Source organism: Eublepharis macularius, chromosome 1 (genome assembly GCF_028583425.1).
Source record: "Eublepharis macularius isolate TG4126 chromosome 1, MPM_Emac_v1.0, whole genome shotgun sequence".
NCBI classification, from domain to species: domain Eukaryota; kingdom Metazoa; phylum Chordata; class Lepidosauria; order Squamata; family Eublepharidae; genus Eublepharis; species Eublepharis macularius.
The window spans coordinates 216,089,734-216,107,712 of record NC_072790.1 but is presented as its reverse complement, the minus strand read 5'-3'; positions in this window follow the sequence as shown (position 1 = coordinate 216,107,712).

Genomic DNA, 17,979 nt, shown 5'->3' with positions numbered 1-17,979 from the left:
CCTCACCCAGTGAAACATACACTGGGAGGAGAAAGGGGGCCACCAGCTCTTCTGAGTCGGGTGTCAGTGGGAGAATCACTTTGCCCTGTGGGTGATGCTGGTGAGAGCAGAGTGCTCCGGCAGGCCGCGCTGGCGGAGGTTGTCCCCTCGGGGTCTGGGACAGCGCCGCTTACAACCTCGAGGCTGATAGCTCAGGAGGTGGCTGCCGCCGCACTGTTCCTCAGTGGGACCCTCAGGTGAGGACCCGCGGTGGCTGGGGGATCAGGCCTCCGGTCCGAATGACATGTCCTCTCCCTCCCACGCTGGGAATACCAGCACGCTCTGCTTTGGCCTGGCGGTTGCAGGGGGATCTTCCCACTTACCCCCCACATGACAGGTCCTCTCCCTCCCATCCTTTCTGGCAAGGCAGGAAGGTGGGTGATGCTGCTGATGGAAGCCTCCTTCGGGCACTTGTGCAGCAGCTCAGGAACTGTTTCACATATAGTTTTGCCACACGTTGCCCCCATCCATCGCAAACGCAGAGCCCTCTGAGCAGGGGGGAATGGGTTGCTCGACTGATGTCCTTCCTGCAAAGGCATGAAGGTGGCCAGTGTCAGCTGCTGCTGTCCCATTTCCGTCTCCCCCTCTCAGGACCCACTCTGACTCATCCAAACAATGCCTCCTGTCCTGCCCATCCCCTAGTTTCTGCAAAGGCAGGACTTTGGATCAGGTCAGCCCCTGCTTCACGAGGGACTATCTTGTTACTCCTCCCTCCTTGGTTACACAGCTTGGTTGCTCTCGCACAGCCAATTGTATTGTATACAGATACAGTCGGTTGACAATGTGGTAGCACCCATCAACGGGACTGACGGGACCTCTTTCAGCTGGGTGGGAATGTCTCCTGCAACTCCCGTCCTTTCCGGCAAGGCAGGAAGGTGTGTACTGTTGTCTGCCTCTGCCACACTGTTCCTCGGTGGGACCCTCAGGTGAGGACCCGCAGATGCTGGGGGATCTTCCCCTCTCCTCCTTATGATGACAGGTCCTCTCCCACCCACTCAGGGAATACTAGTGTGCTCTTCTTTGGCCTGAAGGTTGGGGGTGGGATCTTCCCACTTACCCCCCACATGACAGGTCCTTCCTCTCCCTCCCATCTGTTCCAGCAAGGCAGGAAGGTATGTACTGTTGGCTGCTGCCACCGCACTGTTCCTCAGTGGGATCCTCGGGTGAGGACCCTGTGATCCTGGGGGATCTTCCCCCACCCGTCCTCATGATGACAGGTCCTCTCCCACCCACTCTGGGAATACCAGCTCGCTCCAGTTCGGCCTGGCGGGTGGGCACATGGTGGGTGCCGCTGGTGGTCGGCCAGACCCCCCGCCCCCCGAGGGGAGGTGGCTCATCGTTGCCTCCCCGTGCCCACCAGGCCTGGCAGCTGCCCCCAGTACACACCTTTCCTTTCTCGCAGGGAATACCTGTGCGCTCCTTTTCGGCCTGGCGGGTGGGCACATGGGGGTGCTGCTGGCGAGCGGCCAGACCCCCTGCCCCCTGATGGGAGGCGGCTCATCGCTGCCTCCCCGTGCCCACCAGGCCTGGCGGCCGCCCCCAGTACACACCTTTCCTTTCTCACAGCAAATACCAGCGCACTCCTTTTCGGCCTGGCGGGTGGGCACATGGGGGGTGCCACTGGCAAGCGGCCTGACCCACCTGCCCCCTGAGGGGAGGCAGCTCATTGCCATCTCCCCGTGCCCAACAGGCCTGGTGGCCGCTGTCATCACCCACCTTCCTGGCATTGCCGGTGAGTGGCCAGACCCCCCGCCTCCCCGTGCCTGCCAGGCCCGGCGGCCACCCCCAGTACACACCTTTCCTTTCTCGCAGGGAATACCAGCGCACTCCTTTTCAGCCTGGCGGGCGGGCACATAGGGGATGCTGCTGGTGAGCGGCCAGACCCCCCACCCCCTAAAGGGGAGGCAACTCGGCACCATCTCTCCATGCCCACCAGGCCCGGCTGCTGCCGCCAGCACCCACCGTTCCTGTATCACTGGGAACACTGGGGCGCCCCGCTCTTGCCTCCACGAACCACGAACTATGATCCAGTTCGGCAACGGGAGATGTTCATTGTGGTTCGCTAATTCGGGATCGTCGTTGGCACCGAACCACGATCTGCTGGTTCATTAAAGTTTTTGGGTTCGTGCCCATGTCTAATAAGGATGCCAGGCAACTCTCAAGAGACTTCACTTCATGAGTAAAAGTTCTTTATTGATAAGATGCCAGTATCCTACACTTACACCATGCTTGCTAGGACTTGTGGCTACAAACAAATATCAAGCAGATATAGGTCCCTCCAGGCTACTCCTAATCCCTCCCCCGCTTTCTCCTCACAGTCCTCTAACTCTGCAGACCGGAAAAGAGGCTGTGTGATTCATGGACTGCTCAAGGTCAAGCAGGCTCCTAGACTCGGGAGAGATTACAACAGGAACAAACACCTCCTGTTCTCAGTTTTCCACCCCGGGTTCAAATAACAGAACCACCACAACATCATCAGCTGCAGCTGCAGGGGGTTGCTGAATATGACAGGTGATCCTGAGCACCTGACATTCAGTTTCTCTGAAGAAAATGAATATATAGCTTGGATGGATGAAGAGCTTCACACAGGACTTGGGAGCTACAAAAACTGCAGTCGGAAGAGAGATTGTGGCAAAAGTTTTTGGCAGGCAGGAGGATAAAGGCAGTAGAGTTGACTGGTGAAAGGACTCCAAGACAACGTGGCTAAAGGAAAACGGATAGAGCTGGGTGAAAAGATGACTGGAGGGAAAAATACTTGAAGGTGAGGCTGCTAAGAAAGTCAGAGAAGACATTGTGCTGGTTAAAGGCAGGCCAAAGAAAAAGGAACAAGCAAAAAATCTTACAGAGGACGAAAGGATCCAAAGTATGCATAGTATGGGCATTCAGGTTTAGAGATGGAAGAACTATTGGTCTAGAAAAGTAGTGGGCCAGCGAGGGCAATGATTAGCAGTGACAGTGGGCGAAATTTATTTGTTTAAGAACTATCTAGCAGAACAGGATTTTAGTTAATTTTCAGGCATTAGAGGCCTACAGCCAAACTTTAGTTTGGACCAGCAACTTGCCAAAATTTGGTTGCAGGCCTCTAGTAACTGAATATTAGCTCCAATTCCATTCTACAAGATGGCTCTGTGTATATTAAACAATTTGTTTAGCACAACAGAAGTCGGGGATGGAAACATAAATGCCTTTTCATATTTGGAACAACACTTACACTTAATCATATTCAAGACTCTCCCACAACCTCGAGAATTTAGGCCTTGTTTGGGGCCTGGTTTTACCCCTCTACTGGATGAATGCTCGGCAGGCTGCACTTCCCTGCTTAAATTTTAATTACTTGGAGTGCTTTCCTGCATCAGGTAGAAATGGCACAGGGAAGCACTGTAGGTGCCAACTCAAACTTTTATTTTGATTCTTTCAGTTCTGAAACTGTGAGTTATTTCCTGTAGGCAGATGGATGGACGCAGCCTACAGCACCTCGCTTGCTGGAGAGAACTGTGAGCGTTTGGTTTGATCAGCCGCTGGCATGGTAAAGTGCCAATTTCTATTGAAATTGGCCTGTAAATATTCCTTTTTGCTGGCTCCTCCTGATTAACTCATGACCTACTGTTTTGATTTTCAGGGATGGGTGAGGAGAAAACCAGGGGGAGTTTGTCCCGACTCCTGAAAAACCAAACCAAACAATGCTGAGAATTCTTGTCTCTTAAAACTGTATTCAAGGCCTAATATAAACTAGCCATTTGCTTTTATACTGATTGAGCATCTTCCTGATTTACAGGTACATATAATGCTGCCACATGTGAGGTAAGAGACCCTCTTTTCCCCTACAGCAGTCTTAAGCGACACAGCCTCAGTTAGGCAGTATCTTGAGTGTACCTTGAACCTTTTTAATATGGGGAGGGAATTGCCTCATCATTGACTGAGACTCTTCCACATCACCTGCATTTTCTTTCCTTGTCTTTGTTGCTGAGAAAATTCTTTTAGTTGGGTGTTTCATTGGGCATGCAAATGCTGACCCCTTTCTCTCTCCCCCTTCTCATATTTCTAACCTGCCATTTATTTATTTCCTCTTTCCCCTTCCATTGCAATAAGTTTTTCATTAGCTCTTGGGAAAAGTTGTGGATTAGAATAGTAAGTAAGATAGGATATTAAGATGTTATTGTTTTTTTATTGTGTAATTTAAAAAGAAATACAAATTTGCCAGTAGTGACTGGTACATTTAAAGTCCAAGAATAATTTTTAGAAAATCGATATAGATAATGCAATGAAGTAACTTGGTGACAAGGAACTTCATGAGGAGGACTTATTTAAGTGACATTTAAGATTGCTAGACTGTGACATAGAACTAGACATCTGAATCGCTCAGAAAACTGTTATGTCTAGCAAGAATTTGGGACACCTCACAACCTCCATTCCTTTTAAATAATCTCCAGAGCCTTGGTTCCTGTTTTCCTTGACCTGACATATTTGAACAGCTCTTCGGACTCACGGCCTACACCAGACATGATCATAGACAAGACCTTTTAATGGAAGCTTGTAAAACCTTTCATTAGCTTTTATTGGGTCATAACGTAATTAAAGTGACCCGACCTGACCTCTCAGAGGAGTGCCTTGGGTCAAGTATATTTACTTCTGTCTATGTGAATTTAAGACTTTAAATACTCTACTGTCTACTCATCCCAATAAAAACTGGCCAGAAGTGAACTGTTATCTTAGACGCATGTTGGGTTGTTTCTGTGCCAGCTGGTTTCCTTTATACATTAAATCACTCGGGCTTATTTAAAAGTTGAAGCTATAAAGCTCTTGGATTAGAGCAGAGAACTGTCCAAAACCTCAGCCCAACTTCTCCATGTTTGGATGAGTTTGGCCCAACCTATCATGTTCTTTTGCCCCCCTAGCTGCACCATTAAATCACCACTGGAACATAAACAGTCTGACAGTTTTGGCTACATTCACAGAAGGAAGAGGCCAAGCACTCTGCTGGGAGGTAGATTCCATTGGAATCATAGAGTCTTTCCTTACTACAGCCTTCCTGTTTGGCTTTGACCAGGTCTTTAGTGGAGCTTTTCAAGGACAAAAAGCCTCAGATTTTGACTGTGCCAATGCAAAATGGGATGTGACAGTGTATGGGCTTGGAGACTCCTCAGTAATATTCATGGAAATAAGCCAAGCCAAGGAAATAAGTCACTGGTTTACTGTTAAGTTCCTGCATGCCACTCAAGATAACCTAAGAACATAATAAGAGCATCTTGGATCAGACCAGTGGTCCATCTCACCTAGCATCCCGTCTCACACAGTGACCTACCAGTTGCTGCAGAGGACCAACAAGCAGGGCATAGAGGTCAAAGCCTTCCCCTGAAGTTGTCTCCTGGCATTGCTATTCAGAGGTTCACTGCCTTTGAACGTGGAGATTCCCTTTAGTAGCCACTGGTAGACCTATCCTCCTTGACTTGTCTAATCCACTTCTAAAGCTGTCTATGTCTGTGTGCTGTGGCATCACTACATCCTCTGGCAGTGAATTCCACATCTTAATCACGTCACGTGTATAAAGAAGTGTTTCTTTTTGTCTGTCCTGAATCACATGCGGGCTTTGACCTTTAAAGCCCTAAATTATTTAGGTCCTGGCTAGCTAATTCATGAGTTACACAACCTGTGTTTCTTCTACAGAATCAAAGCTGGCGTATGTACTGCCCCCATCCAGGCACTGACCAGATCCAGCAAAGTTAGTACATCATGTGACTTTAGGCATGTGCTAGCACCGAATGGAGCAAATATTGTCCCCCCTCCCCACCATGGCACCTGAGGTGTTTCTGTGTCTAAAAACTACACAGAGGGGAAGGCAGGAATTTCTCCCTCTCCTGAACAGCAGTCATGGTGATTTGAACTGAGCCCTGCTGTGCGATTGCCACTAGTACTTATGAAGTGGGGGAAGTTGTGTGGTTTGTAACATCTAGTTAGGATCTGAGAGAGGACTTTTTTGTGGTAGCTACCCATATGTGGAACACCTTTCTCACAGCAGGGCCGTTTCCAGACGGCTTACCTGGCTCCGGAACGTCGCGCCATGTTGCGGGGAAAACGCGAAATATCACGTTTTCTCGCACGAGTTTTGCGACGTCGCAAAACTCGTGCAAGAAAACGTGATTATTTCACGTTTTCCCCACAACATGGCATGACGTTCCGGAGCCAGGTAAGCCGTCTGGAAACGGCCCAGGTCTCTCAAAAAGCAGCACATACATTTTCTAAATAAATAAAACAAATTAATCGGATACCTGAACTTTCCAGTTTCAGGTAGCAGGCCAAGATGGGGTTTTTTATGTCCAGGCCTCTGGTTACGTCCAGGCCTCTGGTTCTGTTGCAATGAGGTGTTTATTGTTTTATTCTCTCTCTCTCTCTCTCTCTCTCTCTCTCTCTCTCTCACACACACACACACACACACTGTACATTAGATTTACTTGTATTTTATTATTTCAATATGGTTTTTATTGATGGGTGATTTGATTAATGTTATCTGTAAGCTGCTTTGGAAGCCTGTGATTGAGAGGTGGAATATAAATCTTTCAAATAAATAAGTAAATAAATAAATAGTTAGGGCCCGAGAGAGACAACCCAGCTTGTCTAATCTCTTCCCCCCTTGGGAAGCGACAAAAGCCAAACTACGTGGATGATGCATAATTAAACTAGACAAAGCACTTGAAAAATATCTTGTGGGGGGAAATCCTGTCATGGTAACAGGGTGGACAGGGTGACCTTTGAGTCTCTTCCATTTCTAATTTCAGTGATTCTCTGATGATTAGGCAATTTGCAGATAAATGGAACATCCTTACTTCTGGGGCTTTTCTGGCTCTCCCCTCACCTACGGACCTCTTCGAATTTGCCAATTAATAGTTAATTAGTTAATGTTTGTAAAGTGCTTTGAAGATGAAAACTGTTAAGTGCTAAGTATTATTAGAGAAACAGCGATGGCTAAACTCATTTTACTTAATTTTGAACCCACTCAAATAGGCTGAAATTCTGATTCACCCTGGGCTTCGCCATCCTCACGGAGGGAACTGCCGCACTGTTGTTACACTATAATTAGACTGTGGATGAATATATTTTTTCCCCTTTCCTACACGGCACTTATCACAAAAATGATGTACATTATGTACACAGTACGGTGGTTATAATGCAGAGGAGGAAATATTGTTGTCATTGAAGCTGCATAAGCTACATGGAGAAGACAAGCAAAGCACCGACAGAGAGATGCAATCCTTTAATATTTTCCTCAGTAATTCATAAGGTTCCCTAATTCACTAGGAAAAAAAATAGAAAGAAGAATGAATTAATGAGGGCCAACTGTAATACATAACAAAAGAACAGAAAGAGGTGAAATTAAAACAAGCAAACCAACATTTTAGCAACATTCTCAAGCTTCAGATTAGTACATTGAGCACACATCTACATTGTTTTCATTTATTTATTTGAATTGTTTTTTAAGACTGCTGTCGTTTCTAGGCTCAGTCATGCTATTGAAAATTTTGTTGGATTCCAACACACACACACACACACACACACACACACACACACACACACACACACACACACACACACACACACACACACACACACACACACACACACACACAGAGAGAGAGAGAGAGAGAGAGAGAGAGAGAGAGAGAGAACCCCACGTTCAAATACATGTTCAAAGCCACGTTTGATGGGACAGACCATAGCTCTGTACATACCTTTGTGGGAAGGAAGTCTCAAGTCCAATCAGTGCCCAGCATCCTTAGTTAAAAGAATTTCAAGTAGCAGGACTTGGACAGATCTTTGCTGAGACCTTGACTGCCAGCATAATGGATCAATGGCCTGACTCTGTATAAGACCACCTCATACATTCGCTTAAGATCTGCTTATTCAAATGCCTGTATTTGGAGTGGGTCTTGGGGAAGGACATGGGAACGAACTGGGCATATTAGGCTTGTCCACAATAGGAAGTGACCCTGTGAGGGTGAATGATTGACTCAGTCACTCAGTGAGATGAGTGGGGATTCAAATACAAGTGTCCCAAGTCTTATTCTGACACTCTAACCATTTCCATGCTGACTTTCCATACTACTACCAAGTTGGATATTGTTTTGTCACACCTGATATGAATTCGTGATTAACTCACCAAGGCAAACACAGCCTACCACCTATGTATATTGTCATGCCAGGGATTTGCCGACTCCTTTTCCTGGTTTTGCAGCTGTTGCAGACCCTTGTCTGGCAATGAAATATTGGTTGAAAAAGGAAGCAGGCCTGACAATTTGCTTCATTTTCATATTTGCAAGGCAGGTTTTTCTTGCTCAGTTCTTGCTGTATATCTTTGAATATGACAAGGCACAATAGTTGAAAGGATGCCCAGATTAATCTCATCCACTTGTTCTGAACAAGTATAAACTTTGTAGAAAATATTCCATAAGAAAGTTTTGCTTAAGCTCAAAGAGAAACTTCTCTCAGGCCATCAGAAGGAACAAATCAGTGGATTTTGGTGTGGTCATATAGGTTCCATGTCACTGAGTTTATATTGAACTAGAAACAAAGCCTGTTGTGGGGAAAATACAATGGGCTCTAGAAAGGGGAGGGTGGGCAGGTGGACATTGCCTCTTCCTCCGTGACTGATCCCAGCTGGGTGAAGAGGGGTTGGACATTGCCTCCTGCTCTGTGCCTGATCCCAGCAAGGTGACGGTGGGGGGCAGGCATTGCCACCTGCTCCGCTCCTGATCCTGGCCAGCTGCTCCTGGGTAGTAAGCCACCAGCAAGGTGTGAAGGCAAGATTTCTTGATGCTCTTGTTCCCCAGAGGCAGCATGGTGTATTGGTTAGAAAGTTGGACTGGAATCTGGGAGGTTAAATCCAAATTCTGCCATAGAAGCTCGCTGGGTGTCCTTGGGCAGTCACCCTACTTTGCCTCACAGGTTTCTTGTGGGGATGAAATGGGGATGGAGAGAACAATATTGTAAGCCAGTTTGGATCCTCATTGGGAAGAAAAGCAGGATATAAACAAACAAATTGGTATTCAGATGTACATTGCCTCTGCATGTGGAAGTTCCATTGAGCCAATGATCATTGACCAATCTACCTTGGGTATATTTCCCAAAATATGCATTTTAAAGCCACTGGCTGTCACCACATCTTGAGGCAGCAATAGAAATATGGAACGAGAAGCAAGGCCTCAGGGCCTTGTGGAACCCCACTGGCTCTTTCAATAACTGAATTGCTGGTAACTGTCTGCAGTGACACTTTCTGTCTCATTGGTGGCACCTAAGCAGAGTAGAGAGGCAGCCTGCAGCTTCCATCCCTGACATACTACCTCTGAAGAGCAGCAGAGGGTAAGGTGCTTGAGTCCTACTGCCAAAACTCCACTTCAAGGCTCTCAGCATCTTCCTTATTCATTTAGATATCTATATCCTGCTTTTCCCCACAATGGGGACCTACAGTGGCTTATAGCATTATTCTCCCATTCTCCATTTTATTCTCGCAACAGCACCTCTGTGAGGCAGGTTAGGATGAGAGAGTGTGGCTGTCTGATCCAAGGGCACCCAGTGAATTTCCAAGGCAGAGTGGAGGCTTGAGCCTGGTTCTCCCAGATCCTAGTCTTGACTCTCTTCTAGGGTTGCCAGGTCCCCTTACCCTCCTGGTGGGAGGGGAAGCTCTTACTTTCGTCTTCCCCTCTTTATGTTTTACTTGTGCATGTGCAGTGCGCGTGGTCCCACGGCAGTGTGATGATGTCATTTCCCATGACATCACTTCTGGTGACATCACCGGATAGGCTCAGGAGTGCATGTGTACTTCACAGCGGGCGAATTTGGGCCTCCAACAGGCCTAATTCAGCCCATTGGGGGCCCAAATTGGTCTGCAGTGAAGTGCGGGAGTGCTCTTAGGACAACGTGATGACACCAGTGATGTCATCTTACCAGCCCAGGAGCACACCCAGGAGTCCTGTACCCATGCCTTCCTCCCCTGCTGGCCAAGTAAGTGGAGGTGGGGGTGGAAGGTGAAAGCGGGGGATCCCTTGCCCCCGCTAGGGGAATGGGATCCCTACTCTGTCTCTACCAACCACACTACACTGGCTTTTACCTCCTGGATCCCTAGGCCTTCAGATTCCATACACAGTTATTCCAGGCTAAGGTGAACTGTGATCTTGATATGTCAGAGCAGACTCATAACTGTTGCTGTCACCATATTAAAAAATTGCCTTGTCGTAGCTTTGATCACATATTCAGCCCTATATGGAAGCCTGTGTGGATCAGCTTTAGTGACCCCCTTTTTGTAGATCCCCTTTTTTGTTTTTAGATCATCCATCCCAAACTGTTTCTCCTTTTGTTCTTACAAATCCCAACTGAATGAAAAAGCTGTTGAGCTATTACTTGATGTATTAGCTACACTCTCTGCACAGATAAACCTTAGTCTAATCTGTCATATTCTTCAGCACTTGGATTAGAGATCAATAAAATAAAGTCTTTCGTGACTCCATCCAAGCTCTTGGAATTTTTGGATGCCCTGGGTGACTTCAGAGGTTATGACCTTAACTTATTCTTGAATTAAAAGATATTGCAAAACATGCAGTCCTGCTGCCAGCAGCTAGAATTCTGGGCCTGTATATTGAAAATGCAGTAATATACCATCTATGGAGAAAATGCAGATTCATATATGTGCTTAGCTAGCTAAACTCACTGAGCAATTTACTCTCTCTCAGCCCAGCCTACCTCCCAGGGCTGTTGTCAGTTTTAATGCCAGAACTTGGAAGAAAGGAGGAATATAATTCATTTTTTAAGCAGTGGGAAGTATTTATTTATTTTATTAAACTTCTATTCTGCCCTCCCGCAAGCGGGTTCAGGGCAGATCACATCATTTAAAAAAAAATAAACATAATTTCACAATATCCATTAAAATAGTATGAGTTAACTATGGGCATGATTGCTGCTAAGTATTTACTACTTATACTCTTCTTGATTATTTCACAACTTCTGCCCATTCATACAGAAGGAAATTTACATCTGCAGCTACATCTCCTGTTTCCCTATCACTTAAGTTTAATCTAATTATTATTAGATCATGAATTTCTGGTTTTGTTATTAGAGAACATATATTATTGTTATCAGTACTACTATCACTGCTAATAACAGAAGTAGCAGCATTAATAGCGCTTCTTTTCTTTTTGCTTTCCTTTTCTAGCCCACTTTATTATATTCAGTATCTAGAATATAAACCTTTTGAGAGCAGTGGCAGATCTTTTGTTTTGCATGGAACTGCTGTAATTCACCATGATCCTTTGGGATGAGCCTGGTTAAAATCACAAATGGTAAGCATCTACAGGTATGTCGTCCACCAGTCTGTGGTCCACTTTTGTTTATCAAGTGACCTTCCCCCAATGGGAAAGGATGATAAATCTCTGTTCTGATTCATAAGTTGACTAGAGGTGGTGCTATTACAGCGTGGTGGAAGACTGGTACCTCTTCTTTCTTTCCTCAGGAAAATTTATAGCAGTCTCATTCACTACCACAAGCTGGCGACTTTGCTACCATGTCTCCTCCCAGGCTGCTGATCTGGTCCTTTTCTTCTTGAATGAGTCTAGCAACCCTGCAACATCCCTATTTCCTTTGCTACTACTTGCAGTCAAATGCCTCCCTTTTTAGTGCTTGGATATGGCAGGAAAGGCAAAGCTCTAGAAAAATCCCCAAGTGCCTACCCATTTAGTCTCACCAATCTGCAGCCCACTGTATCATTCTAAAAAAAGCAATTAAGGAGGGGAATCACAAAAGCTTGGACTTCAGACTGTTTTGCAGTCTGAGCACTGTACCTTTTCTTGCATATGAGTGCAATGTCATGTCAAACTTTTGTAAGAGAAATGAAAGAAATCATGCCTTTTGTTTAATGTACTCTTATGTTTATGAACTTCTTTGTATCGATAATTTATTAGTGTAATTGTAAACTGCATGAGCTTATAAATATAAACTCTGGAGAGGACCCCCCCCCCATTCTGTGATGTTGCTTCCCACCGCCATCAAAGAGAGCTTTCGTTAAACACCCACAACATTACAGGCAAACATGCTCTGCCTATGCTGCATTCCAGCACATCCATAAATTGCCTGTGGATCAAAGATCAGGAGGCTTAAATCTGAGCTGGGCTATGGGATATTGCAAAATAAGAGACTGAACCATCTTGTAACTGCCTGTTTCACTTAAAGATGATAAGGAAATATTATCACATTATTTTAAGGTAAATCCAGCATTTCCAGAGCTGATTGAGGCAAGAATTAGACAGTGTTTAGGGGATTATGAGAAACAGCTTCCTCTACAGGTCAACAGCTAATCAGAATTCTCAGGAGATTTGCCAAAGATTTTTTTTTTGCCTTATGAATAATTTTACCAAAGGCACAAAATGGGCACATTATTTAGAGAGAGCCTTTTGATGTTTTTTTTTTTTGGTGTGTGTGTGCGCGTGTGTGTGCTCTGAATAAGCGCAGGGTATTCTAGGATTTCTTCCCGTTCCGAGCAACGGGGACCAACTTATTAAGTGTTCCTGCTACAATGCCTGCAAGCTAGCCAAGATTAATATCAGCATAACCTGTTACTTAATTCATTATGGGGATACAGGCTAATTTGATTTGATATTATTTTAATAAAGTTCTGTGATATATAAGATTGTTTCAGGCTATCAAAATAATTTTCCAGTTATTACAGTTATTCAAGCAGGTCCTTTGATAGCAGCAGTTGGTCCGCGTCTGTTGTGAATATATTAGCAATGATGATTCATAGCAACTGAGCAGCGTTAAGCTTGTGAAGCATTGTACGGATGCTAAAATGTATTCTGCAGGCCATTAAAAAAAGGAGAAAGAAAAAAAAATATTTTGTATGCACCAAGCTTACACGTGTCATTAACATAGCTCATTTTTTAAAACCAGTCTTTCATAAAGACAAGTTTAAAAAAAAAATAAGGGGGGGGGGAGAAATCGGCAGTTCGCTTTGAAATTTATTGAAGCTATTTTACATGTTTTTTAATATACAGTTTGCATCAGCCTGTATATATTAAGTGAATCAAATAGTTCTAAAAAATGATGCAGTCTCTCCTCACAGGGGGGGTATTGTGAGCCATTACAATATAACTGTTCCCGTCCACAATGGTGTATGTTCATTTGGCTGTCATGCAGACAAAAGCTTTTAATGTTGTTAATATGCTAGGGTGGCACTGGTATTATCCATCCCCCCCTCCCCGCCCTTTCCTAAATGCTGTTTCAGCTTTTATGCCATTTTTAGATAGTTCCATTTTATTTTTATTTATTTATTTTTAGAACTCTACATAAATAAAAGCTGTCACTGAAAGTACAAGATGAAGTTACTTCAGATATGCGATCGCTCTAACGTCCAGAAAGAGTGAGTGGAAGAGGGCTTTGGGGAAGGATTTCGACTTTTCTTTGTCATATGACATGCTCAAGTGGCAAGATGGCAATGAACCAGCTGTGGGGATCAGCTAGGATTCAAAAGGGAACACTCCTCCTGATTAGTATATCAGCGACTAACGAGGGCTACAGAGCGGAGGAGGAAGGAACAGATTTAGCCTTCAACATGGCACCATCTCCCAAGCAGCCCATTAGTTCCTTGTCATTTGGTCTGGCAATACAGACTTCCAACTTCCAAGGTCTGGGCAACTGCCAGACTCTGGCCTGGCTGTGGCATCCTCAGAGCTGGACCTGGACCTCAAAATCTGTTGTGCCTCAAAAGTGTTCCAATGTTCCATGTGACCCCAGATCTCATCCTGTTAGGTCTCTCAGCCCACCTCTACTGTTGAACGAGGAAGTCTGTTGAATGGAAGCCTTCATTGCAAAGAATGGGGCTGAAACTCATGATAGTGAAAAAAACCAAAAAGATTAGATCTGAGCTGGGAATGCCTCACCTGGAAAAAAATCAATAACAGAACATACTTCCTTCAGAAACCCCTCTGCTTGCCATGATGCCCTTAGGCCAGTAAATTGTTCTCAGCCTGACCCACTTCACTGGGATGTTGTGAGGTTAAAATGGAGGAGGGAAGAACCATGCAGCTGCCTTGAGCTCACTGATGAATGTGTCCTCCATGAATTTGTCTCCACCAGCAGCCATTCCTTAGGGCTGCATCTAAGGGACAGCGGATAGAGAGTGGACCCCCTCCATCAGCCTGCCTGTTGGCTCCATGACCTGCAGCATCCTGCAGCAGCAATTCCATCTGGTCATTATGAAACAAGTGTATAACTTATCTGTTAATGCTTCAGTTTGCTTTGATTTCCTCTTCCCTTTTGTCCCCCTTTCCTTTTGTGTGGTGTGTATTATATAGTAGGTGTTACTTGTAAACCACCTTGAAAGCAGTGGCAGAAAATTGTTGTAAATAAATAAATATATTGAATTACCTTTTAAAGCCATTTAAATAAGCAGCCTTCTCTATATCCTCTGGTGATGGGACCAGCTGTGCAATCTGAGCAGTGTGCCCCAGCAATCACTGCAGTGTGGCAGAAGCTGCTGCTACACACCACTGTGACTGTGTACTGCAGCTGATGCTGGGGGTGGTGTGTGATCTGAAGAGCACAACATGACAATCTTTTCCAATATAGGAGTGTGAGCTGTGTGGATCATACACTAAAATGATTGTCATGTGCAAGCTGGGAATTGCATGCCAGGGACCTTTTTGCACATTTCGGGCACTGTGGGACACATCTTCAAAAACATTACTGTAGAAGCTAAGATTGTGTGCTGCTTGAGGCATGCAGTATATCATGCGCTGCCGTCTCTTTGGGCTGTTAAATGGCTTAGGATGACACACTGTTCTACCTCTGCTTCTCTAGTACCAGTTTTAGGTGGGTAGTCATGTTGTTCTGCAGTAGAACAGCAAGATTTGACCAACAAGAGACCAACAAGAGTTTCAGCTGTTGAGAGTCAGACCTCCCTTCTTCAGGTATCTTATACCCTGAAAACTCAATCCTGAAAATCTTGTTGGTCTGTAACTTGCCAATGTACTCAAATCCTGCTGATCTCTGGTACCAATTTCCCTTTAGTTGCTGTTGAAGATGATGCAGGTTGGTACCATATAGCTTGAAGAGGCATCCCAAGATAGGCGGGGTCATAACGTGCTTGCCACTCATCATCCCATTTTAAGTCATAGTTACCATGGCCACTGCTTTTAGATTATTCAGAAGATACATTGCTACATATCTGTGCCTTCACTGTTCTTACAAGGGAGATGTGGAAAGGCAGAGCTATCCAAAGTAAGTGAACTTTTAACTGTGCTAATTATTTATAGCTGCCCTCCAGAGCTCAGCTTCCCAGGCGAGCTTGCTAGGACTTGACAACTTTAGATATTCTGCAAGTGGCACCGATGTGTGATAGTCTAAACAGATTGTGCGACCTTCAGAGATTAATCAGTTAAAACAACCCTTATGAAGCTGTTTTAGATTATTCTTGACAGTAGCTGTTTTTGACAGCAGAAGGTCAGAGTCAAAGTCCTTTCTTTTTTGAACTATTCAAGATTTATGTCAGCATCAAACAGAGCAAACATGTAGAAATCACTTATGAATGCAGGGGCCATGGGGGCTGTATGTAGAAAATACCCCCCATGCAATTTTTGAAGTTGCAATTCTTACCCATAATTTATATGACTGTTTTCCAAGGGGGTTAGAAATATTATTTTTAATTTTTTTTTTTAATTTGGCTTCCTGGAGACTGAAAGAAACACTTTATCTGCAAATACAGAGGCTAGAGCTAGTCACCAGAGATACCCATGGCTGCCATTGAAAATGTGCCATGGTTTGCCATCTCTGATCTACAACATGTAGTACAAATTTATGAGACATGAAGGTGAACAGGAAGGAACTATGGCTCAGTGGCACAGCACCTGATCTGTGTGTAGGGAGTCCCCGGGTTCAGTTGCTGGCATCTTCAACTATAGCAATTCAGTTATCGGGTGATGAGAAAGTTCTGTCTCTATCTGAGACTATGGAAACCTGCTGCTAATAACTGGGCTAGACTGCACTGAGCTAGAGGGATCAATAGTCCTACTTGGTACAAGGCAAGTAATAAAGGTGTAATAAAGACCCTCAGCTTTGTGCTGGGCTATTCAGGTGCTTGCCAAAAATTGGGGTTTTATTGAGCCCCCTGACTCACTATGTTATACAGGCCTCAACTGAGAGCACATTTAAGTCATATATGAATGCTGTTAAGGAAGGTGCGGGGCGGGGTGGGGGGTTGAATTCATGAGAAAAAAGATGTATCTCCCTGTCAATTTTTTTTTGCACTGAAGGGCCAATTCACACGCAGGATGTATTTTGTGAAACTTCTCTAATAATCATGGATCATGGCCACAAGGCTTGGGCAAGAAAGTGAAGCAAGCTCTACGTTGCTCCAGGATGCACAAAGATCATGCAACAACAGTAGTAGTGGAGCCATATGGGCTGGATTTTGGGGCAGAGGTCCCCGGTCCCCAGTCACAGGCCCAGAAAGTTGTCCCCAACAGCAGTCTTTAGCATTGCATTTGAAATATACATGTCCATCTTTTGGACAAGGCCAAACTACATGTTACGTTTTTTTGACCCGTCAGGGGGATGTACTAAAATGAATGACAGGATTGCCCATTGAAAATAATAGGAGAGGCTTGAATGCCTATTGGAAATAATGGGAAACTGGAATGCCCATTGATTTGCATGGGCTCCATTGAAACACATTAGAGCAAAAAAAAGGTGCAAAGAAAACGTGGAATGGATTTTGAAGGAAAGTCTCTGGGCCCAGATAGACTGTTCTGGGACTGGAATGACATGCCCTGGAGTGGAATAATGGTCTCTTGCCTGTCATTCCAGTCTCACTGAGACTCAAGGCGGATTACACAATATGAAGTTAATACAATCAGTATAAAGTAAATACATTTCAATACAATACCATAAGGCTAACATACACATGTTTAAAAGACATAGCATTAGCAAGGATCCAAGACATAGTCTGGCACACCTAGGGGCTGTCATTCCAGTCCCAAATCCCTTCTGTCACACCCAGGGGCCGTCATTCCAGTCAGGGGCCTGTCATTCCAGTCCCCGAGCCCTTCTCTCACACCCAGGGGCTGTCATTCCAGTCAGGGGCCTGTCATTCCAGTCCCAGAGCCCTTCTGGCACACCCAGGGGCCGTCATTCCAGTCAGGGGCCATTTAAAAAATACATTAAAAGTCACAAAACCATAAAATCAATAATAATTTTTAAGAAGTCATTAATAGTCCAGGAGCAGGCTACCTAAACAAATATTGGGAGTCCGTATATGGGCACAGCAGATGGCCAAGGGCAGCCCCAGAAAAAGTGGTGGTCTTAGATGGAAGAAGGACACCTGCTGGCACTCAGCCAAAGGCCCAGCGGAACATCTCCGTTTTACAGGCCCTGCGAAACTGTAACAGGTCCCACAGGGCCCAGAACTCCAGCGGGAGAGCATTCCACCAGGCTGGGGCCAGGGCAGAAAAAGCCCTGGCCCTGGTTGAGGCCAGACGGATGTCCTTTGGGCTGGGGACCACCAGGAGTTGCTTGTCTGCAGAGTGCAACACTCTGTAGGGGATGTAATGGAAGATACGATCCCGCAGGTATGCAGATCCCAGTCTGTGAAGGGCTTTAAACACCAAGGTTAGCACCTTGAACCAGATTTGGAACTCCACTGGGAGCCAGTGCAGCTGGCACAGCACAGGATGAATGTGCACTTGGATTGGCGTTCTGGTAAGGACACGTGCTGCTGCATTCTGGACCAGCTGTAACTTCCGGGTCAGGCCCAAGGGCAGCCCAGTGTAGAGTGAGTTGCAGTAGTCTAGCCTGGAGGTGACCGTAGCATGGATTACTGTGGCCAGGTCCCGGGGTGAAAGATAGGACGCCAGTTGCCTGGCCTGTTGAAGATGAAAAAAGGCAGACCTGGCAATGGTCGTGACCTAG